Genomic DNA, 7,513 nt, shown 5'->3' with positions numbered 1-7,513 from the left:
TCTAAAGTTGTAAAATTGATTAGATTAATTTTTGTATGCTTTATATGTTTTATTTGATAAAACCGATAAATCGCAACTACTTTTTTCTCGAAATAAATTCGAAAATTTTAACCATGATTTTTGACATTATAAGTGTCATGGATATATTCCAGAATGTTCAAAAATTTAAAATTCAATATTAAATTATTGTAATTAAATTTGGATTTATTTCATAAATGTTATGATTTTGGGGTCAAAATGAGGATAAAATTATATCAAGTTGAATTAATTTCAAAAATGGAGTGATGACTAATTTTTGAGACCTAATAGTGTTAGGATAATTAACTTGGACTAAAATTAGATTTTAGTATTAATTTACGATTTTAATAAGTTCAAAGTCGTGAATTTCCATAATACCGGGTTGCATGATCGATATAAGTCAAATAGGGCGATTTGGCAAGTAATTTGGCATGATAGACACGTATTATAATGCTGAATATTTCATTGTTTAATGTCATATTTTATTTATATAATTTTGAATTTTAAATTATGTAATTTTATCTTAGTATGGCCTTAGTTTTAATCGATATTACCCGTAATGTAAGGGGATATTGATTCGGTTGTAATTTAATGTGATCTCGTATCACTTTTATTTTTACTAGTTTTTTATATTACAAATGTATAATAGGAAAAGCTTTGTATTTTATTATTATTTGTAATTCCGGATTTTCTCCAATACGGTGCCATTCGGAAAGGCGTTACTACAAAGACAGTGTTCTTGGGAGGCGAGCCACTTGAAGATTCAAGGGACCAAAGGAATTGGTTTCCGAATTTGTAATAGATTATTTGATTTTCTATTTTAGGAAGGCAATACTAGGAATTGATTATTTGCTTTGCATTTCTTTTAATATGTTGCATGCATTGCCAAATCGCCATAACAACACATTCATATCATATCGAGTCTTCGACCATGTCAATTATAATTATCGATAATACGACTTTTAGCTCACTTAAAATTGATAGATAATAAATTGACAAGACCTTTACTTTTGAAAGATTGAGACTTAGCCTTACCAAATAGTAGGAGCCCATTAATCTCAATTTCATATGGGGTACAATACAATTTTTCGGGGTACTTCTATTGACGTTGGTTAAGTGGGATAATAAGTAGTTATTACACTTCGAAAGTTTGGTTGATCTCAACAAAGGTATTTTGCGACCGTAGCCGCAATAGGTTCGGGCTAAAGATGAATTTAATGTAAAATCATCGACCGAGAGTTCTAATTGTAGAATCGGTTAAGAGGGTTAACCCACCAAGTTATATTAGTAAAGAATGTGGAGGGCCCGTTGGATCACATCCAAGTTAATATGAATTTTGGATCTCGGAATCATTTATTATAGTTGGGTAGAGGTCACTATATAAATGCTATACTTGTATTAATATTTACAAGTATTATAACGATAAATGTTAATTAATTTCCTTCATATCTTTTTGTAGTTATCTTTTTCGCAATGGATTCATCCAACTCATTAACACCGATCACTATTGAATCATGTCACAAATCGTTCGACGAAATTTGCTCTCAAAACAACCTTGATACGACTAGAGAAATTCATTTTGGCATTGGTTCCGATGGTACTCTTAACTTCATTACTACTTCCTCACCTCCTAACACAACTAGCAACTTAGTGAATAAGTCTTGTGAAGATAACCTCACTAACACCATGAGATCCTTGTCTTTGGAAGTAAGGAGAAATGAGAAAGCTAGTAGGAGTTTTCGCAAAAGGCTTGCCATAAAGAAGAGAAGATTCAAGAAGAGGAAGAGAAATAAGAGGTCTAACCATAGGGATTTATTGGCTTGTGGGACTACCAATAATGTATGCCTTTATTGTCATGGCATGGGCCATTGGGTGAGGAATTGCCCCGTCTTTTTGGGAGATATCAATGTTGGACTTGACGCTCCACTTGGTAATATTTCTTCCGAAATCTTTGTTATTGATATAAATTATACTTCCACCCAACGTGGGTATTGGATACCGGTTGTGGTTCTCACCTTTGTAATCATTTACAGGGGCTTAGAAATGTGGAAAAGCTAAATAAGGGTGATGTGGATCTCCGACTAGGAAATGGACCTAGGGTTGTCGCCACTTCAAAAGGAACTTATGTACTTGTTTTAGCTAATGGCTTTGAGCTATACCTACATAATTGTTATTTTGTACCTTCTTTATCGAAGAACATCGTTTCCGTTGCCATGTTAGACATGGAAGGATTTTCTTTTGATATTAAGAATAATTGTTGTGAAATCTCCAGGAATAATATGGCCATAGGCCAAGGCACTTCAATTAATGGCATTTATGTTCTTGAAACTTTTGACTCAAGCAAAGATATCTATAACATACAATCCAAAGACTCAAAACAAGTGAACCAAATGAATCATACATTTGGCATTGTTGATTAGGTCACATAAATAAGAAACGCATCAAAAGGCTAGTGTCGACTGGAATTATTGGACCCTTTGATTTTCAATCATATGGAATATGCGAATCTTGTCTCCTTGGCAAATTTATACGTGCTCCCTTTAGTGGTAAAGGGACACGAGCAAGTGATTTGTTAGGACTAATACATATCGATGTATGTGGTCCAATGAGTATCACCGCTAGGGGAAATTATGACTACTTCGTCACTTTTACCGACGATTTAAGTAGATATGGGTATGTTTACTTAATCAAATATAAAAGTGAAGCTTTTGAGAAATTTAAAGAATTTCAAAAGGAAGTAGAGAACCAATTGAACAAGAAGATTAAAGCACTACGATCCAATCGTGGTGGAGAATATCTTAGCAATGAATTCGATTTTCACTTAAAATATTGTGGTATTGTATCACAACTCACTCCACCGGGCACACCTCAACTCAGTGGTGTTTCCGAAAGGAGGAATTGAACCCTACTAGATATGGTTCAATCTATGATGAGTCAAATGGATCTACTGGATTTGTTTTGGTGTTTTGCAATTCTGACGGCTATAAAATCTTTAAACCAATGTCCAACCAAAAGTGCAGATAAGACTCCATATGAGTTATGGAAGGAAAAAGTCCCAAACTTGTCATATATGAAAATTTGGGATTGTGATGCTTATGTAAAGAACAAGTCTACCGATAACCCGCAACCTACAAAGCTGCAATTTCTAGTCCAAATTCAACATTATGGCAAGAGGCCATGCAATCCGAAATAAAATCTATGCAAGAGAACCAAGTGTGGGACTTAGTTGATTTGCCTAAAGGTGTGAGACCCCTTCAATGCAAATGGATCTTTAAGGTAAAGAATGGTATAGAAGGGTATGATGATGTCTACAAAGCGAGGCTAGTTGCGAAAGGTTTCACCCAAGTTCATGGTTTACACTATGACGAAACCCTTAGCCCCGTATCCATGCTTAGGTCAATTCGGATAATGTTAGCGATTGCCGCATTTCATGATTATGAATTATGGCAAATGGATGTTAAAACCGCCTTTTTAAATGGGTATTTGGAGGAGGAAGTTTACATGGTACAACCTGAGGGTTTTGTGTATCCTAAAAATCCTAACATGGTATGAAAACTTAAGAGATCCATCTATGGTCTTAAACAAGCATCGAGAAGTTGGAATCATCATTTTGATCATGTAATAAAAGAGAATGGTTTCACTTGAAGTTTTGAAGAACTATGTTTATACATGAAGTTTAGTGGGAGCAAAGTCATCTTTCTAATCTTGTATGTGGATGACATACTCCTAATTGGCAATGATATTCCAATGCTTACCTCTGTGAAGGGGTGGTTAGGGAATCATTTCCAAATGAAAGATTTAGGAGAGGCACAACGCATATTGGGTATCCGGATCTATAGAGATAGATCTAAGAGGATATTCGCACTAAGTCAAGAGTCTTATATTGATAAGGTTCTTCGACGTTTTAACATGGACGACTCCAATAGGGGTTTTATTCCAATGGGTAGTGGGGTTACATTGAGCAAGTCTCAGTCACCCACAGAAACTGAAGATATGGAACGCATGAAATTAATCCCTTATGCTTCCGTTGTTGGATCAATCATGTATGCCATGATATGCACTCATCCTGATATTTCGTATGCTTTGAGCATGACTAGAATATTTCAAGACAAGCCAGGTGAAATTCACTGGATAGCCGTCAAGAATATCCTTAAGTACATGAGAAGAACTAAGGATTCATTCTTGGTGTTTGGAGGAGATTCCGAGCTAAGTGTGAAGGGTTACACTGACTCGAGCTTTCAAACTTATAGGGATGATTTAAATTCCCATGCTGGCTTTGTTTTCATGATTAATGGTGGGGCGGTTAGCTGGAGGAGCTTCAAAGAGTCGGTCATTGCGGAGTCTACGACGGAGGCTAAGTACATTGCAGCATCTGAGGCTACCAAAGAAGTCGTATGGATTAGGCATTTTTGGAGGGGCTAAGGATAGTTCCTACTGCCAAAGATCCTATCACGATCTTCTGTGATAATAGTGGGCTATCTTTCAGGCTAAAAATCCCAAGTCTAGTAATAAGTCTAGACACGTACTTAGAAAATTTCATGTAATTAGAGACACTACTACAAAATGAAGTAATAGCAACACCAAAAAAATGTTGCAAAATGTCTTAAAAATGTTGCATTATACCTTAAGCAACGCTTTTAATAGTGCTGCCTAAAGCTCCGTTGCAATAGATCAATGGAACACTTGGTGCAACACTTTTTCATCAAAAGCAACATTTAAACAAAGTGTTGCACCTTTTTTTAAGTATGCAACACTTTTTTTAGCAGCATTTTTTCCTAACAACCGCAACACTTTTTTTGTTTAAATGGCAACACTTTAATCATTTGCAACATTTTTATTATTAAGTGAAGCAACACTTTCGTTAAATAGATGCAACATCTTTCATCTCGATAATGCAACATTTTTTCAATAGATAAGCAACACTTTGGTAAAGAGGCCAATAATTTTATTCCAAAAAAACGTAAATACATTGTTTTTTGTAAGAAGTCTATATTTTTAATCTAACAATTTTAATAGCATTAATTTACAACTTGCAACTTTAAATAAAACGAAGAGTCGAAGAAGCATCTTGATCTTAAGCTTAATCCTTATGAGCACATGCGACATGGCCACCAAGCTTACCATCCAGCATTCATGTTTAGGAGATTAGATTCATAACAATTGTAATGCTCACCCATTCTTTTAATCAAGTTCAGAAACTCTTTTATCATACAACGGTCCCAAGGAGCACGAGTGAGAAAATGAGTTTGTAATCAGTCATACACCAACGCCAAGCTTTTCATGCTCTATATAGCTGCAACCAAATTGATGTTTAACATTCTCATCAGCCTGCATACAACATATACAAATATCATTGATCACACTTTCCCTTTAATAAAACCAAAGTTAAGTTCAGTAAAAGAAACAATAAGATGAATTGGGCAAATATTCAAAAGTAAAAAAGACCTCTAGAATTCTTGTAATTCTCTCTTATAAAAGAATCTAAATTGAGGGGAAAAAACCTATAAAATTGATTGGGAAAAACAGTCAGGTATGTCTTTGCACAAGATATGGGGACGAGAAGTTAAAATAACCACTAAATAGGCAGCAATAGTTTGACCACTATCCATTACCCACTCTGAAATCCAGTTCCTTCACCTAAAAAACAAAACAAAATCAATAATCAATAATGTTGGCCTTAAGGGAGGAAAGGCGATGCTCAAAAGACGTCAACTAATGTTTGTTAAACTTAATTAAGAGATTTCTAAAGAAACTTTAATCCACGGAGGTATTGCCTTTTTACAAGTAACATAGATACACTACGAGTCCATTCTGGAACGAATAACATATGAAGTTATATGTATACCTTGCACTATCCATTGCTCAAACAAGTACTGAATATATAACAAGAATTCCAAGTGGTAAACATTGCTTACCGCGATTATTAGTAATTCATAATTCCTAATAGTCAAATGAGTTTGATTCTCATCAATATAATTGATTATCATAGATAATAGACCATGGTGATTATGGATGAGAGACGAAGTTATATGATGTATTTGGACTTCTCTTGTGAGTCAAATTGACATAGGTTGTTAATTAAGGAACTAAAAATGAGAAATTGAGACTAATCTATGTATCTCAAATGGACAACAAAATCTGGAACAATTTAATTAGCACACTCATGAACACTAAATAGCGATTTCTCAATTCAATCGCACAACAACGTTAATAATACCTCATCGTCAAATATCCCTAGAAATAAACATCAAATTCGAATTTCAATAAAAGACCCCCAAATTACATGAACCCTAATTCAAGATGCTTACAGTTCTACTCAATTAATCTACAAAAATTACCCAAGTGTCTAGAATAAGAGATGTATATTAATGTCAATTAACTAAAATAAATTCGTTTTAAAAATCTGAATCAACGAAGAGAAGACAGAACTATTGAAACTATAACAGATCGGGAAAGAAGTTACCTCGCATGGCGACAAAAGGAGATGAGTAGAGCGCACACAACGGTGTGGAAAATTCATCTAACGAACGTAATCGACAACGAGAGACGAGCCACAGGGCTTGGGATGAGTAAAGCACTTTGAATGAAGGATTGAAGGTCATGAAAGAGGGAGAAGGAGTCGGCTATTGTTAGTAACTGAAATGCTAAAATTACTACTCCGTAAACTTTTAGCGATTGTTTGGTTGAACATATTGGAATGGAATGGAATGGATTTGATCCATTCCATTGTTTGGTTGGGGTGATTTGGAATGGAGTTAGATACCCAATGGATTCTAACTCCACCCCAACCCCTTGGAATCCCATACCCACCCTCCTCCCTTGGATTCAAACTCCATTCCCTCCTTCTATAATTTATGATGAACCAAACAAGATTAGACTAGTATGGATTTAGAACCCCATACCACCATACTATCAAACTCCATTCCATTCCATTCCGACTTGTTGAACCAAACGACCCCTTAATTATAATTTCTTGACTCGTAAATAAATATTACTCTCTCTGTTTCGATCAGTTGTCCTTTGATTTTGGCAAAAAGACCAAAGAAAGAGGAGAAGGCCAATTAAAAGATGATAAGTGTGCAAAATTGAGTGTGAATGATCAAATTGTTCATCAAATTCAATCCTAAAATAGAAAGAACAACAATTGACTGAGAAACCCTAAAATAGAATAAGACAACAAATAACCGGGACAGAGAGAGTAATATTTTAATAATATGTAATCATTTATATTTTAATCAAACGTACCGTTGGGTCAGGTTTCAACTCTAAATTAACAGGAATTTCAAATTTGGGTCAATCGAATCCTAGCTTAAACTTTACAAGTAATACTTTGTAAAAAAGATGGTCGTTAGGATCACGTCCAGTTTAAGATCGAGTATTTCAAATAAGTTCGTTAATATTTTTTCACTTTAAATGATAGGGTAACATATTATTTTCATATGTTAAACAACAGTCTAAAGACAAAGGGATTTTATTTTCATTTTGAAATATTAAA

The 7,513-nt window shown here is 34.5% G+C and overlaps 1 long non-coding RNA gene across 1 annotated transcript; it reads right to left on the bottom strand.

Annotated features, from left to right (window-relative positions):
* Positions 1–4,958: 4,958 nt before the first annotated feature.
* On the bottom strand, positions 4,959–6,662 carry LOC141621673 (uncharacterized). Its single transcript, XR_012532564.1, has 3 exons — positions 6,482–6,662; positions 5,464–5,655; positions 4,959–5,346 (listed from the first exon to the last, which is right to left on the bottom strand). It is a non-coding gene; the product is annotated as an uncharacterized LOC141621673 (long non-coding RNA).
* Positions 6,663–7,513: the final 851 nt, after the last annotated feature.

Source organism: Silene latifolia, chromosome X (assembly GCF_048544455.1).
Source record: "Silene latifolia isolate original U9 population chromosome X, ASM4854445v1, whole genome shotgun sequence".
In the NCBI taxonomy this organism is placed as follows: Eukaryota; Viridiplantae; Streptophyta; class Magnoliopsida; order Caryophyllales; family Caryophyllaceae; genus Silene; species Silene latifolia.
Note: the sequence above shows the minus strand (reverse complement) of the source record. Positions and strands in the feature narration are given on the sequence as shown.